Below are 17,658 nucleotides of genomic sequence, written 5' to 3'. Positions count from 1 at the left end.
CTCCTTCAAGAATTTCCTGTAAGCATTTCTTCAGGAATTCATCTCAGGATTCTTCAGACTTTCTCTGTGGATTTCTTTAAGAAGTGCTACATATATTTTTTAGATAACTGTGTATGCATTCCTTCAGATTTTTTGCTAAAGAACCCCTTCGCGAGTTCCGCCAAAGATTTATTCCGGAATTACTTTTATGGATTCTTTCAAAAACTCTTAACAGGATTCCATCAAAAATTTCCAATGATTTCTTCAGCAATTTATCCAAAGATTCTATTAAGAATTCAAAGATTTCTCCAAAAAAATTCTAAAAAAATATTGAAAAGAAAGAAAAGAAAAACGTTTTTTAGGGTTTTTTGCAGATTTTTCAGAAATATTTGGACCAGGTTTAAGAGTATGCCCTTGAGTATGCCTCTCACGCCGAGGACTTGTTACACTAGTTTACAGCATTTTTGAACTCGGTAAGCTGATGATCGTTTTTGGTGTAGAATCATGCCCTGAGTTCGAAAACGCGAAGGAAAAAAAATACAGTAGAGCGGAAATTTTTTCGACTTTTCATACAAGGTTGATGGCTTGAAATCGATTTTTGTTCTATTTTTAAGTAAAGTCGCCCACTTCACACATCTCATTCTCCGTAATCAATGCTCCGATTAAGCTGATTTTTTTACTGTAACTCACCCACATATAATACATCAAATAAACGTTGAGAAAGAATTTTTAAATTGTTTTTTTTTTTCTTATTGAAAAAAATACATTTCTTCATTATTTTTTGGAAATTTTGCTAAAATTTAAGGAGATTGTCCCCAAAACTCGCCAATATCTTAATTTTCATCAATCTGACGCAAAACCTGCATTCAGATGATCGAATGGTATTATATTTAGCTTTTTATTCATGGAAAAAGATTTAAAATTGGTTGAACAAAACGCAAGATATTTGAATTTTATGAAATTCCATATTTTAAAAAGTTGTAAAACTCGATATTGAGCTAAAACTCAAAAACTGTTCTACTTTAAATTTTTGTTAAGCACGGTTTCGAAATCAGCGCTAAATTATGCTTCAAAAACTTTGGTCGTTGACCGAAGTTCATGACTTTCGATTTATTTTGTAAACTAGTGTTATCACATACCATTAGTAATATGGAACGAGCTCACCGATAAGTATCCATCCAAGTGCTCTACGGTCCATACAAAATCCAAAAATTTTGAATGGATGAAATTCTACGAAGAGGGAGGAAGGGGAGTCTGTGAAAACCAAAAATTAGTTTACGTAATTTATGAATAGTACCATATATAAAAACCAACATCGAAGGTCTACGTTCTTAAACATCTGCGTGGTCGACAGTTCTAAAACTGAACCTCATCAGATCTGCAACGAATGCACCGTATCGATCGTCACAAGCCATCAGTTGTTCTTGCTTGCGAGTAAAGATAAATACACGACAGTTGGCATCCGAGTCGTAGTTCGCTTCCTGGGACTGAGCAAAGACAAAATAAACAACCTGTCCGATGGTGCATAAGAACAACATCTTTCGTGTGGGTAATTCACGTTTTGCGTGGCACATGGCATGTTTGCGTAGGTTCCAAGAATCTACTTGGGGATCCATCCATACCGCATGGTGTACAACAGGTTTGCATATCTACGTAAATTCTCTCAGGAACAATTTTAATCATAAACATAATTTCAGGTGACTGTAAACGAGTGGAATTCGAGCTGCACGAAAAATGATGACAAATGTTGCGCCTTTGAAGCGTGAATCCAACAGATTATGTAGTTATACTAGTAATCCTACATTATAGAGATCTGCGGAAGCGGCAATTGTAAGCCAATCGAGCAGAAAGAACTGTCAAAGTGTAAGCCAAATGAACAGGCTGATCGTTCGTAAGAAGACGTCGATTGAACGGTATTGCAATCCGAACTAAATAAATTAAAATTATTTATTTTTAATATCGAGAAATTGACGGTATATGTAAGTTTAGTAAAAAGATAGAATTTAATTAATTCTGCTTTCAAAAGCTCAAGCTTATGACCAAACTTTTGTTGCTGTACTTCTCGAAAAAACTTTCATTGCTGCTTCTTGCTTCAGTTCTGCCGATATGTTTAGCTTAACACTTTGCAATGAATTTCAGATTTCATCGATTGCTCCGCTATTTTTTTCAAAATTTTGAAAAAAAAATTCTACCATAATTAGAAAATGTAAACAATACAACTTGAACCACTACGAAGTCACGCACAAAGTTTTAACATCTAGCTTTGCAGCAAGTGTTGGCAGCTGATGTAAACAAAATGAACAGCGTTGCCGAATCGACATATGTAACTTCCGCTTATCTCTATGTAGAGGATTTCTAAGTTATACTATTTTGTATTCACGTAATTCAGAACGTTTAACTTAAATTTGAATGGTCCGTTTGAGGAGTTTGATGTAATGTCAAGTTTACATGGCTAAAATTGAATTTTCATGAGTTTTCTGCTTTATTTATATGTTTATATGCCTCGTTACGTTTTGTGTGCTCAATTATGTAATACTTATTTCATAAACACAGCACAATATTTTTTATCTATTTGCCATGTGGCTTAACCGTCTGAATTCCAGTATCGTGAGGATCAACAAACTCCAAAGGATATTTGATCCGTCATAACCATATAATAGCCACGCACGAATGCTTACCGTTAGTAGGGGTACCACATTTATCCCATTGCATTGATTCCAATCTGCAACGGTAGAATTCACCCAAGTCAGCATAAATAACTGCTTCGCTGGGCTACCTTCGTTGCGCATAAGGTCAATTTTGCATAACTTTTCCATAAGTTTACCTGGGCAGGCAATGCAATGGAGTGATGGCATACACTGGACTGGATTGTTGATTTGTACTTGCCCCCGGTTCACATTAGATGCAGTTTTTTATGGGTGCACCGTACAGACAGAGGGCTCGGAGAGAACACACGAGAATGTGTGCAATACTGGGGCGTGCCGTTCGAACGCTTGAATCCAGACTTCAGCGATCTGCAATCAGTGCAGTGCGGTTGCTGTCTATTTCTTGAATTGAATACCTTCACCGTTTCAACCTATGAACTTTTGAGACATAAGGTCTGGCCTTGCGCTGGCTAACTGCTAGCAGGACTCAGTACTGATCGAAATATGTGTAAAACAATCGATTTAGAAACAAAACATTCGAAAACGAGTCAAGCGAAAAATAAATTCAAAAAAAAAACTTATCATAAAATGCACTTGTGGACAAAATTTCAGTTCATTTGGAATATTTGGAGGTGCTTCAAGTCGATCTAGTGATATTCGGCTTTTTCTAACTTTTAAAATCATAACTACTTGTAGTGCGCCATGTAAGAATAACACGTCTTAGCAGCTTGATGGTTTATTACAGAATAATCTCAATGTTCCCCACGTCCGCCTATATAAGTCAATAATTACTATGTTTAGTGCTAGGATAGGATGCGTCACGTAGTCAACCGATTTGAGACCATTTTGCTGTTAGACGGAGATCAGTCGCTGATTGGTCGAAATTGATATCCGTTTGCTGCGATCAGATCGCTTTGGTATTGGTTTGGCCGTGTTGCTAGTTTGTAGGTTTATGGGATACCAATATTCAAAATCTTTTCAAGTTTTTTTAAATACTTAATCACTTAACCTAATTTACAGCTTTTTTGTCCACTAGGGTACTACGTGAGCGATTCCAATTGGACGCTGCACTTCCACTTTGTACAGCGCCTAAATGTATTCTATTCAATTCTACTGTATTGAACTGGTTGCCTTTGTGCTTCTTTCATTCTTCTACCCTGTCCATGGTAGAATGATGAGCACGATGATGCTGGTGTGTGGCTACTGTTCCTTTTCCAGTCCGATTGGGGGTCCATTATGAGTTGCGGTTCGCCGATATCCAAATTCCGGGTCCGGTTAGAGCTATATGCTCCGAAGAGGGTCAGGTGCCAGCTGCTCTCGGGGGGAAGAGCAGCTGACGAAAAATGGCAAGTGCCGGGGCTGGGTTCGAACCCATGACCATCCGCTTATGAAGCGAACGTGTGGTGTGGACCACTACGCTGAGGGCCCCAACTTTTCAAGTTTTATCGACTTAAAATATCAGCATTCAAATGTAAATCAACCTAAAGTGGCTCCTGTGTCTGAACATTGATACATACCATTGATTTGGTGAATTGTTGATATATTTCACTATAAATGAAAGAACCTTTCATTTAAATCAATTTTACTTGCAAGTAATGCTATTCCAATTGCAATTAATCATTCCCAACTAACAATTGCAAGTCACAAACAAGCAAGCTTGCTGAATTGTTGCTTAATAATGGTAATGATAGCTGAACTAAAATTATGCTCTACACATTACTGTTTAAATGATTTTTCAATTGAGAAAATAGTCAATGTTCGTCTTTCCTCATCGGTATCAACAATGATAAATAAAACACTTTTCAAAAGTTTAACAAGAAATTTATTCGACAAGCATTGATTCCTTAACAAAAGAGTTTAACAGAACATTTGTCGGCATCTTATTAAGCTGATGTGTCGATAAGCATATGCTCCTGAACAATGTGCTTTTCGCTTGTCAAATAAACGCCTTCAGCCCGTCATAGTTTGACTCGGAACTTTGTTAGGATTATGGGATAAATCATGGCTAAAACTGTTTAGACAACCAAGTTATTAAAGAACCAAAATTTTAAACGAATCACATAAAATAAAACAGAGTAGAATTATTAACATTGAGTGCCAAGAGACGTGATCAACTTAAAAATGAGGCCTCGGCCTTATTAGTCTGTAACAAGATGTCTTGTACCTTGGTTATTATATTTTTTATCTTCCGCAGCAGTTCGATTGTATGAGACGCTTGGATCGATGCATTTGACATTTCAGTGCTAACGCGATTACTGAATATTGTTCCCATCACCTAGATAACCAAACAGCATTCAGAAATCGACACATTTCAAGTATCCCTAAACATCCTTATGCACTATTTATTGAACATAATATCAAGATTCCATGACAAAAGCATAAATAAAAAAATGCTTAACGGATCTTCGAATGAGCATGAGTAGATTACCTGAACAGATGCTGTGAATGCACCATGTTCAAGACCATACCGCACCACATATTGTCATACATTTTTGAAGATCGATATTTAATAATAAAAATAAAAACATATTCATATCGCAATTAGTTCATCTGGAAACAATATCTTCAATAAGGACCAACACTTTTTGGCCGCATTCGATACAAGTTTTCTCACCGTGCGATAAAAATACTGACAGCGAAATCAGAATGGAAAACACGTGTTTTGGGCTGAACAGCTGTTGACGTATAAGGCGTTGTTCAGTTGATTAGCACGTTCTGTGGTAATTCACCACTGCTGAACACAAGTTCAGGAGTGATAATTATTGAGTAATGGGAAGATTATGTTTTGCTTTGGGTGCTGAATTTCATCATCTCTAGGATGGCGCAGATAGGAAGGCATGCGGCTGGCAATCGACAGGTCTCGAGTTCTAATCCGGATTTAGGCAATTTTATATGTAATTCTTATTTCATAATAGGTGTTCTCAACATGAGAGCAAATAATTACTCTCGTGAGAGTTCAACATTTTTGCATTTTATTTATTTTCAGTCATTTTTGCCAAAGCTTAATAACAACTTTCTTGTACATTTGTAAAACGCTTTGAACAACAAAAAATTAAGTTGGTGCACAACATGATGCTTTATAACTTCTCCAAATTTGTGTGAACAAAACTCGAACATAGGTTGTACGTGAAAATAATTCAAATGTTATTCAACATTATGCTGAATTAATTCGTCATAAAGGTGCCTGTTAAATGAGTGATTGTTAGTTGGGGAAATATGCATCCAAATTTAAATCGTTTGAAAGATTTAGAATAAGGAAAAGTGGCAGCACTGGATTTCCTTCGCCGACGAAATCGAACGAAAAAATAACAAGACAAGAGAATTTTTGTTGTCACATCCTATCCTAGGTTTAGTATAATGTCGTGAGTGGCATAGTGACGTACTTAACATACTTAATTACTACACTATTGAACGAAAAGATACAGTGTGCAGTGATACCATATTTGAAAATAGTATTAGTATACTGACGTCTTCAGGAAAGTTATTGGAAATACCATTATACATACGAAAACTTTCCGAACAAGTCTATCTGCTTCATTTTCACAGACATTAATCATTTCCTGTAAAGGACCCCCAAACATCAGGTTTTTTATTGTAACTTTTTCTAGATATTCTTAAGAATTTCTAAAGTTGTTGTAGCTATATGATAAAATACATGTTTTTTTTTTTCAAAGACGGGCGACAAAGTTGCATCTTCAATACTTTTTTGAATTTTTTGAAAATGTCAGCTATGAACAAACATTATTTAGATTCCAATTTTCAATTCAAGGAAGCTAGTGCCACAGACAAACAGACGTCTCACTCTACCAACTTCCCATCGTTTCCCTTATTAACGGACTATTCAAATATTCTGTATTTCTCAAATCTGTCGTTCATGGCGCTCGCATCGTTTTTGCTCCTGTTTGACGTTTGCTCACTACCGCCATCTACTCAGTGGGTTTGCGAAACACAGCGTAAGTAGCATTGGGCGATTATGCTTTTGTGACGATGATTCTAATCTCAGTTTGTTCCAAGTGATACGTCTGTTTGTCTGTGCTAGTGCCCAGTATGAGTTGCAACAAACATAGCACCTATCATAAACTTGTTTCACATTCAATTGACTTGCCCCATGTTGCGTCTTTAAATGTTACGAAGCCGCGAGGTGGCCAAAATGTTTGGGATAGGCAACTTTTTTTTCTCTCACAAAAAAGTTCAACATGCTGTAACTTTTTATAGAGTGCATCAAAAATTCTCAAATTAATAGGTTGACAAACAGTCAAAATTTGAGAATTTTTGATGCCCTCTATAAAAAGTTACAACATGTTGAACTTTTTGTGAGGGAAAAAAAATTGCCTATCCCAAACATTTTGGCCACCCCCTGTAAATTTCTAAATGTCCCAAAAATATTAAAACTACAATGTTGCATCTTAAGAACAAACACGCATTATGTCAAATTAAATCACTTACTGTTGAAAGTACCAACAAAAAAACTGATTTTATGGGGTCGTTCACAAATAATGGTTCATATCTCTAGAAATTGAGCAGACATGAAGCCAGTGCTGCGAAGTGTCAGTATCAACCGATATTTACAGCTGAAATTGAGAATGATAACCACTTATTTTTCCATTTACTTTCGGAATATCAATTGAATAGCCTCTGATCATTCAATTGACATCAGCTCCAGCCTCAGTCAAGGCACATACAGGGGATAGACAAAATGATCGGGGCAGGCAAAAATTTCACTTTTCAAAAAATGGTCAAATAGCTGTAACTTTTTGAAAAGTGCATCAAAAATTTAAAATATTTACTGTAAGTTGATCAACGAGTTGTGTATCAATGGTCCACTTTTGGGAAAGATTGAACTCTTCTACATGAAGTTAGAAAGATTCTTGAAAAAGTCAAAATTATTCGATAGCCAACTTTGAACTGTTATATCTCCGGATTCAATGAAACAAGTGCAATGAAATTTTGAGCGTTTATGACTTATATGATAAACTTTGAAAAACTTTTGCCGTAACCTAAAATTGTTCACACGGAAGAAAATAATAGCGGTAAGACTATTTTTCTGATATAACACCAAATTATCGAAAATATCAACATCTCAACGAAATTCGAGATGATAATTATAGTTTATTTGAATTCCCTCGAATTGACTTTTAAATAATTTCAAGTTAAGTTACTTTTTTTTTCAAAGCTCATTATATAAGTCATAAACGCTCAAAATTTCATTGCATTCGGTTCATTGAATCCGGAAATATAACAGTTCAAAGTTGGCTATCAGACAATTTTGACTTTTTCTAGAATCTTTCTAACTTCATGCAGAATAGCCCGATCTTTCCCAAAATTGGACCATTGTTACACAACTAGTTGATCAACTTACAGTAAAAGTTTTAGATTTTTCGATGCATTTTTCAAAAAGTTACAGCTATTTGACCATTTTTTGAAAAGTGAATATTTTGCTTGTCCTGATCATTTTGTCTATCCCCTGTATCATTCAGTTGAGCTCCAGCTAGGAAGCAGAATTTAAAGTTTTTACCATCATTGATGACGTCAAACCCAACATCATCCTATCATTCACCTATTTTTACTTTAACTACCAAACCCAAAATAGACCCAATAGTTGTTCGATGTTGGTCCAACAATGGCCCAACATTCGAAAAAAAATTCGCCCGAATTTGATCCGACATTCGATTTTTTTTCAGCCAGGCGGAATTTTGCAGCGTTTTTCGTGTTTCGTGCCCAACTACTCATTCCAATAACAATTTATTAAATTGACAAGGATTCGCTTCTCATTTGATAGGTTCTCTGATTGAATGACATCGTTTTGAACATGAATAGAAGGAAACATGACTGAAAAGATTTGCTGGTTAGTGTTCAAATGAATGAGATGAATTTTTGCAACACTGCAAGAAGCATCTAAATGACATCAACTAGCTGATGAGGTTGCTCTCTTGTCGGCACTTTGATGTGGCGCCGTCCACGTGGTCATTGAAGGGGTGGGAGATGGTAGTTGACTGGGTAAGGGCATAGACACACCGGCTTTGTGCACTTACACACCCTTCATCCTCAGCATGGTCTTGTTATATAACGGCGCGTTTGGAGCCGGTTCACAACGTCCGAGGCCAAACTGTCCCGGTCTTTAGGTCGCGTTTTTTTTTTGCGAAATAACGTCCAAAAGTTCGTCATAACATCCTATGTGCCTTCTTTCCTTGGACTTCGTGACATATGTGCATGTTTGGACGTTGTGCCCCGGAAAAATGCGTCATAAAGTCCTGGGGCATTATTGCCTCCGACGTTATGATACTGCGCCGTTCAGAAACTTTTCGTAAGAGGAATTTCCTCGACTTTCTTGAGCATAGAGTTTTTTCGTGAACTTTGGAAGTGGAAGCTGAGAAGCAGTCTTTGTCCCAGCATGGTCTTGCTGAATACCCGCTCGCTTACCGCTTCGGCTATATGGGTAGATCTACGGCATACGTGGTTTCAATTTCATTTGACTATGTAAGACTGTGACTACCCTTTCGAAACCTCCCCATCCAAAGCATCAAAACAAACAGTGTAATTATCCACGCGCATCCTTCCGTTTTGGAACGCCCGCTGTGAGACCCCCAATAGCGTCCTCCCAAAGAGGGCGTAAGCTGGAAGCATACAGTTTTACACGCCAGCTATGACTAATGGGACGTAATTCACAATCCCCGCCACCTTCTCGCCGACGCGTCCCTACATTGAACGACGATCACTAAATCTGCGCGCCCGACCAACCATCTTTAATTCGCGAGGCGTGCGCCCGCTTAAAAATTTATGTGTGGAATTCCCATGGCTCGAGTCCGGATAGACGACCGACCAGTGATGAGGCACGCGGATGAGGCGCGCGTGAGCAAACAAATGGGTAGCGGTGACCGGCGGCGCCGTCATACGGCCGAGGAAAAATTACCTGCACTTCTGGCGCGGAACGATGATTCAGAAGAGTCAGCATGGGATTGGAGGAAATCATTTTCAGGTTGGAGATGCTGGTCGTTTTCCTTTTCCCGCTGATGCTAGTCGCTGCTAGTGCATCTAGCTAGCATAATGGATAGAGGAAGCATGGCATCATCATCATTATCACGTCGCAAAACATATCGCAGCAACATCTCCGTCGATGGTTGCCCAGCGTGGGCTCATATTCGATTTTCCCAGCTGACAGAATCTCCCAGCTGGTTGGTCTTGGACATTGTGAAGGATCGATTTCTCACGGTCGGAGGAGAGGACCAGTAGTAGCGGTTATAGGTTTGATTACTTACCTGTACTGCCGTGAATCGCAAGTCAGTCCCATATGTAAAAAGTAGGCATTGAGAAAATGGACTCTGAAGTTTTCAAATTCGACTTCTATGTGGAACCTTGTGAAACTTTAAAAAATCGTCATGATTTGAAAACTTCTGTGATCACCATGAAACTTTCACAAACTGTTTCAAATGTGAAAACGTTACTGAGAAAAATATAAAACTAAATAAAACAGTGTTCGGTTTTGTACTGCAGGGTACACAAGCTGATAATGGGACTGACTTGCGATTACTTTTCATTATGGGACAATCTGACTTGGTATTTTTTTTCGTTTTTACTGAACAAACTATATATTTTTATTCATGCAGCTGAAAGATCATCCGAAGAAAGATCAAAAACTGCCATTAACTCAATTTTGCCCAAAATGCAGATGGGACTGACTTGCGATTCACGGCAGTAAGTGTTGGTTATTTTGTGTCGTGAGTGTTACCGAGAACTTCGTGATTTGTGATGCGTGAAATGTAAAAATGTAATATGGCAGGTAATACTCGTGGTTAGTGTAGGTGTCACCCAGCTAAAAAGCTCCCGATAGGCTAGACAGGATAAGGCCAGGCTCCACCACCCTAAAAGCAACCATCAGCACGCTACACATCGTAGTTCGAAAACCCACCACCAGATGGACTGGTTACCAACCATTGAGCGGCCATGATGGGTGGCGTAACGGGGCCATTGAGAAATGGGATGGCTGGAGAGGGCAATGACCGAGGAACGAGGTCATGAACCTCAAGGCAGTCAACGACTCGGTATGCTATCACTTGCCCAGAGTTCGTCTACCAAGACAGTTTAAAGGCTAAAAGTTAAAAAGGAAGATTTCGTAGAAGTTTGAAAAGTTTGGAGTTTGAAGTTCAAGAAGTTTGTGGAAGTGGACAGAAAGAGTGCGCAGTGGACTACAGGTAATTCTACCACCACTTCCTGTATGCTAGCCCATTTGTAATGCCCTCTCCGTGCTACAGAACCCCGCCGTTTTTGGTGAAAAAGTGCTCGACCGATTTCCCTACTGTGTCTCCGTAACCATCTGGGCAAATTCCGGCACAGAACCCGCCGAAGGCCGATCCGTTACCATATCGGCAGGACGGAACACGTAGAAGGTTCAGGAGCCCGTGCGGTACAACCCCAAGCCACCCCAAACCGTAGGACGTCGCCATCGCTGATAGCGGTGTGAAGTACCGTGCGCCGCCATCGCGTACGCCAGCACCAGGAAGCTGTACGGAGACCTGCGCGCCGCCATCGCGCGCAATATCCAGGACGCAGAGGTAGAAGGTGACCAGGAGTGGTGGAGTGCTGCAGAAGAGGGGCCCCCAACGTAAAAGGTCAGGTTAGAATAAGAAAGTGGGAGATTAGAGGGAGTGTAAGGAAGTGCCAGAAATACAGACCAGTTAGACCGAATAAAGCGTAGTTGTCCGTGAAGTGCTGTTGTGGTTCCCTATTTTAAGTGCGAGAGTTCCCTGCCCGCGAGTTCCGTGACGTGAGCGTGCCGACCCTGAGGCTATTGTGTCGGGGAGTCTCAGTACCGCTCCCGACCGACTTACCCGATAATTACATACCGCTGAAGACCACGGAGAAGATTTTGAGGTAAATCGTAAAACATGATTGGCAAACCCCAAAGAAAGATTACTCCATCGATTTACCAGAAACGTTTGTCTAGGATTTTTGTATACCGCTGAGTTTATTTTAACATTTCAGTAGTCTTTACCTTACCGATCAGGCTAAGGCCGGGGTGGCCTCTGCTGTACATACTAGCCGCCTCCATTCCACTCGGTTCATGGCTGTTTGTCTCCAGTTTCGCACTCTGCGTAGGGTCCGCAGATCGTCCTCCACTTGGTCGACCCACCTGGCTCGCTGCGCTCCACGTCTTCTTGTACCGGTCGGATGACTCTCGAGAACCATTTTAGTCGGGTTGCTATCCGACATCCTGATGACGTGACCCGCCCACCGTAGCCTCCCGATTTTCGCGGTATGGACGATGGTTGGTTCTCTCAGCAGCTGATGCAGCTCGTGGTTCATTCGCCTTCTCCAAGTCCCGTCTTCCATCTGCACTCCGCCGTAGATGGTACGCAACACCTTTCGTTCGAAAACTCCAAGGGCGCGTTGGTCCTCTGCACGTAGGGTCCATGTTTCGTGCCCATAGAGGACAACCGGTCTAATCAGCGTTTTGTAGATGGTTAACTTCGTGTTACGGCGAACTTTATTCGATCGTAGAGTTCTGCGGAGTCCACAGTAAGCACGATTTTCTGCCACAATGCGCCTCTGAATGTCTCTGCTGGTGTCGTTGTCGGCGGTCACCAGTGAGCCCAAGTACAGGAATTCTTCAACCGCCACGATTTCATCACCGTCGATATAAATTCTGGGTGGCGGGCGCGGTGATTCCTCTCTGGAGCCCTTTGCCATCATGTACTTTGTCTTCGACACATTAATGACTAATCCGATTCGCCTGGCTTCACTCTTTAGTCGGATGTACGTTTCCGCCATCGTTTCAAATTTACGAGCAATAATATCAATATCATCGGCGAAACCAAGCAGCTGAACGGACCTCGTGAAAATCGTACCACTCGTGTTAATCCCCGCTGTCCTTATTACACCCTCTAACGCAATGTTGAACAGCAAGCACGAAAGACCATCACCTTGCCGTAACCCTCTGCGAGATTCGAAGGGACTCGAGAGTGTCCCTGATACTCGAACTACGCACATCACTCGATCCTTCGTCGCCTTGATCAATCGTATCAGTTTATCCGGGAATCCGCATTCGTGCATAATCTGCCATAGCTGTTCTCGATCGATTGTATCATACGCCGATTTGAAATCGATGAACAAGTGATGTGTGGGAACGCTGTATTCGCGGTATTTCTGCAACACCTGGCGGATGGCGAACATCTGGTGCGTTGGAGCGCGTTCACCCATGAATCCAGCTTGATATTGCCCCACGAACTCTCTTGCAATCGGTGATTGACGGCGGCATAAAATTTGAGAGAGTATCTTGTAGGCAGCGCTCAGTAGTGTGATCGCGCGGTAGTTCCCGCAATCCAACTTGTCGCCCTTTTTGTAGATGGGACACACGATACATTCCTCTGGTAATACTTCTTCCTCCCAAATCTTGGTAATGACCCAGTGTAGTGCTCTCACCAGTGCTTCTCCACCGTATTTTAGAAGCTCGCATGATAATTGATCTGCTCCAGCGGCTTTGTTGTTTTTCAACCGTCCAACCTCCTCCTCAATCTCTTGATGGTCAGGGGCCGGAAGTCTTTCGTCCTATGCACATACTCCTAGATCTGTTACCGCGCCACCTTCGGTACTTGCAACGTCGCCATTGAGGTGCTCATCGTAATGCTGCCGCCACCTCTCGACCACCTCACGGTCGCTCGTGAGAATATTCCCGTTATTATCTTGGCACATGTCGGCTTGTGGCACAAAGCCTCTGCGCGAGCGGTTCAGCTTCTCGTAGAGCTTTTGTGTGTCCTTAGGCGGTAACAGCTCTTCCATCGCTTCGCGATCTCGTTCTTCCTGCTGGCGGTTCTTCATCCGGAAGACTGAGTTCTGCCTGTTCCGCATCTGTCTGTAATGTGCCTCATTCGCTCTCGTACGGTGTTTCAGCATTCTCGCCCATGCTGCATTCTTCTCGTTTTTCAACTGTTCACATTCGCCGTCGTACCAGTCGTTTCTGTGATTCGGAGTCGCGAAGCCTAGTGCTGTAGCCGAGGTACTACCTATGGCGGATCGGATGTCCCTCCAGCCATCTTCAAGTGTAGCTGCGCCAAGTTGCTCTTCCGTTGGTAGGGCCACTGCTAACTGCTGCGCGTAGCCTTGAGCCACTTCTACGTTACGAAGTTGCTCGATGTTGAGCCGCATTGGTTATATCCGAGAAGAATTTACTGTCGATTAGAACGTGGTCGATTTAGTTTGCTGTTTGATGGTCGGGTGATCTCCAGGTGGCTTTGTGGATATCTTTGCGGGGGAAGAAGGTGCTTCGGACTACCATACCACGGGAGGCTGCAAAGTTTACGCATCGCTGGCCGTTATCATTCGATACGGCGTGCAGGCTGTTTCGCCCGATAACCGGTCTGTATCAGGTCTCCCTTCGACCACGCGACAGTCGGGAGGTTAACCCTTAAAATCCCTGGACGAATTCATTTTTTCAAACGGCTACTACTCAATCACCATGCTCCGTGTTTGTTCATCGGCTTTTTCGGTGAAAATGATTAAACATGCAGCATTCACCGAACGTTCCGACCTACTATCGTTTTCGGTCATCCTCAGCGGTTCATGCTATGGAGCAGAACTATATTCATTGCCCATTTGTTTACTTCTCTACATCCAATTAGGGTAATTTATATATTTTGGACAGGCTGAGGACAACGTTGGAAATATTGTCTCTTTGATTTCTTATAAACCAATTGAATATTTTGCAAAGTTACTAATACGCTTTACATATTATGACTGTACTTTGCGTTCCTGGTGACAAAAACCTTAACGAAAGCATTTTAAGCTGAAAAAATCACAATTTCCAACCGCCTGTTGGAACTGCATTTTGGACACCCTCAGATGTATATAATTTGGACAGGGGGGGGGGGGGTGTATTATCTCAATGTTAAGCCATGAATACTGTGAAATCATGGAAGTAGTATAAATTAACAAATATTTTCTTGCAAATATGTAATCTGTATGTGTGTATGTATGTTTGTCTGTGCGCAAAATAAGTTCACTCACTTTTAAGGCACTTCCTATTGGCATATTTTCTTGGATTATAGCTCAAATCGAACCGGAATTTTACCGCATTGTTTGCTATTGAAAATGGTCCGGATCGGTCAAGGCGTTCCGGAGTTATCGCCATTTCAGTGATCGGGATCAGTACCGGTAGATCTGGCCTACTAAACCAAGCCCAATCATGCGACACATCAAACTGCGGCGATTTTTTTAGCTTTTAGCTTGGCTGATAAACTTTGTGCAGAAATCAACACTTGAGACCAGAAATTTCACGATGTCTGCCCAAAATTCAATATGAGTATGTCTGGTATGGAGAAGATGTCTGGAGTACAGAAATGACGACCAAAATATCCAAGATGGCGGTCTAAAATCCAAGATGATAGTCCTGTTCAACGACGCAGGTTGAACTTGTTCATCAAACGGGTAAGAGCGGGATGCAGCAACTTCGAGCAAGTTCAACCTACGTCGTTGAACAGGACTGTTGTCCCAAAATTCAAGATGGCGGCTGTTCAATGTTGTTTACGCTCTAAAACCAGGAATATACAAGATACAATATACAAGTCTAAACCCCATAATGGTAAGCTCTAAAGCCCTTCAATATCGCTATATTTGGTATGGAGAAGATGCCCGGTGTGGTATAAATCTTCCAACCGGCAATGTTGCTTTCGCAACATTGTATTTTGAAACAACGTTAAGCTGCTATGTTTTAATTCGTTGGTCCAAACAACCGGCACGAATGTAAACATACGCAAGCACTTTTAATCAGGTCACCCAAGTTGACGACCACCCGAGTGCTGTGTTCTCTATGGGTCTCGCGGATTTTAAGCGAAGGAATAAAAATCAATCACCAACTTCACGCCATCGAGCATAGTCGTGTTGAAAGAAGTCCACTGCTTAGAAAAAGTGTAAAACCTACGACACTGCAGTTCAAAAATGTCGACCAGAATATCCAGGATAGCGTCTTATGATTCAGGATGGCGGATGTTTAATGGAGGTTTAGGTTCTAAAATCATAAAATATGGATATATCAAGGGAGTTTGCCGCTCTAGAACCTTTCAATATGGGTTTATCTGGTATGGGGGAAGAAGTCTGGAGTCCAAAATTGCAACCAGAATCCAAGATGGCGGACCTAAATTCAATATGGCGGAAGAAAATTCAAGATTGCGGCTCAAACATCAAAAGCCAGATAAACGATATGATTTCTGCTGTCATGAAATGGATTTTTGTTAAATGTATGAAAGTGCGATATTCATCAACATGTTACTTGAGAGTTGTCGAAATGGGGATTCGAGGACACGAGAAAGGCGTCATCACCGCTAGGTGGATTAATTAGGGTTTTTATAAGCAGTTTTGGACCGCTTGGAAAGTACCGGATGTGGCAACAGGACCTAATCTTCGGAGGAATACGCTACATACTGTATACTGGCGTTCACATCCATAATAAATTTGTTGTGACTTCAAAATTCCCCCCTTAATAGCGATTTCTACAAGGATCCCTCAAAAAAATGTTTTAGTATTTACCCAGTAATTGAGTTTTTCAAAGAGATTTTTTGAAATCACCTTTTGACAGCTGGGTAACTGTTTGACAGCTCCACCCAGTACAAAATGCGACGAGGGGTGATTCGTCAAATCGCTCCCATACTAACATCAAATTGATTTTAAATAGGTTCCCGGGCACCAAACTGAACCGGCTGAACGGACCTCGTGAAAATCGTACCACTCGTGTTAATCCCCGCTGTCCTTATTACACCCTCTAACGCAATGTTGAACAGCAAGCACGAAAGACCATCACCTTGCCGTAACCCTCTGCGAGATTCGAAGGGACTCGAGAGTGTCCCTGATACTCGAACTACGCACATCACTCGATCCTTCGTCGCCTTGATCAATCGTATCAGTTTATCCGGGAATCCGCATTCGTGCATAATCTGCCATAGCTGTTCTCGATCGATTGTATCATACGCCGATTTGAAATCGATGAACAAGTGATGTGTGGGAACGCTGTATTCGCGGTATTTCTGCAACACCTGGCGGATGGCGAACATCTGGTGCGTTGGAGCGCGTTCACCCATGAATCCAGCTTGATATTGCCCCACGAACTCTCTTGCAATCGGTGATTGACGGCGGCATAAAATTTGAGAGAGTATCTTGTAGGCAGCGCTCAGTAGTGTGATCGCGCGGTAGTTCCCGCAATCCAACTTGTCGCCCTTTTTGTAGATGGGACACACGATACATTCCTCTGGTAATACTTCTTCCTCCCAAATCTTGGTAATGACCCAGTGTAGTGCTCTCACCAGTGCTTCTCCACCGTATTTTAGAAGCTCGCATGATAATTGATCTGCTCCAGCGGCTTTGTTGTTTTTCAACCGTCCAACCTCCTCCTCAATCTCTTGATGGTCAGGGGCCGGAAGTCTTTCGTCCTATGCACATACTCCTAGATCTGTTACCGCGCCACCTTCGGTACTTGCAACGTCGCCATTGAGGTGCTCATCGTAATGCTGCCGCCACCTCTCGACCACCTCACGGTCGCTCGTGAGAATATTCCCGTTATTATCTTGGCACATGTCGGCTTGTGGCACAAAGCCTCTGCGCGAGCGGTTCAGCTTCTCGTAGAGCTTTTGTGTGTCCTTAGGCGGTAACAGCTCTTCCATCGCTTCGCGATCTCGTTCTTCCTGCTGGCGGTTCTTCATCCGGAAGACTGAGTTCTGCCTGTTCCGCATCTGTCTGTAATGTGCCTCATTCGCTCTCGTACGGTGTTTCAGCATTCTCGCCCATGCTGCATTCTTCTCGTTTTTCAACTGTTCACATTCGCCGTCGTACCAGTCGTTTCTGTGATTCGGAGTCGCGAAGCCTAGTGCTGTAGCCGAGGTACTACCTATGGCGGATCGGATGTCCCTCCAGCCATCTTCAAGTGTAGCTGCGCCAAGTTGCTCTTCCGTTGGTAGGGCCACTGCTAACTGCTGCGCGTAGCCTTGAGCCACTTCTACGTTACGAAGTTGCTCGATGTTGAGCCGCATTGGTTATATCCGAGAAGAATTTACTG

General features: G+C 41.8%; 1 protein-coding gene across 5 annotated transcripts in view; it reads left to right on the top strand.

Annotated features, from left to right (window-relative positions):
* The window catches only part of LOC109398102 (mitoferrin), a 367,824-nt gene that overhangs the window by 118,482 nt on the left and 231,684 nt on the right, over positions 1 to 17,658 (top strand). The gene's annotated exons all lie outside the window — the stretch shown is intronic.

The sequence above is a fragment of the Aedes albopictus genome, chromosome 2, assembly GCF_035046485.1.
Source record: "Aedes albopictus strain Foshan chromosome 2, AalbF5, whole genome shotgun sequence".
NCBI lineage: Eukaryota > Metazoa > Arthropoda > Insecta > Diptera > Culicidae > Aedes > Aedes albopictus.
Note: the sequence above shows the minus strand (reverse complement) of the source record. Positions and strands in the feature narration are given on the sequence as shown.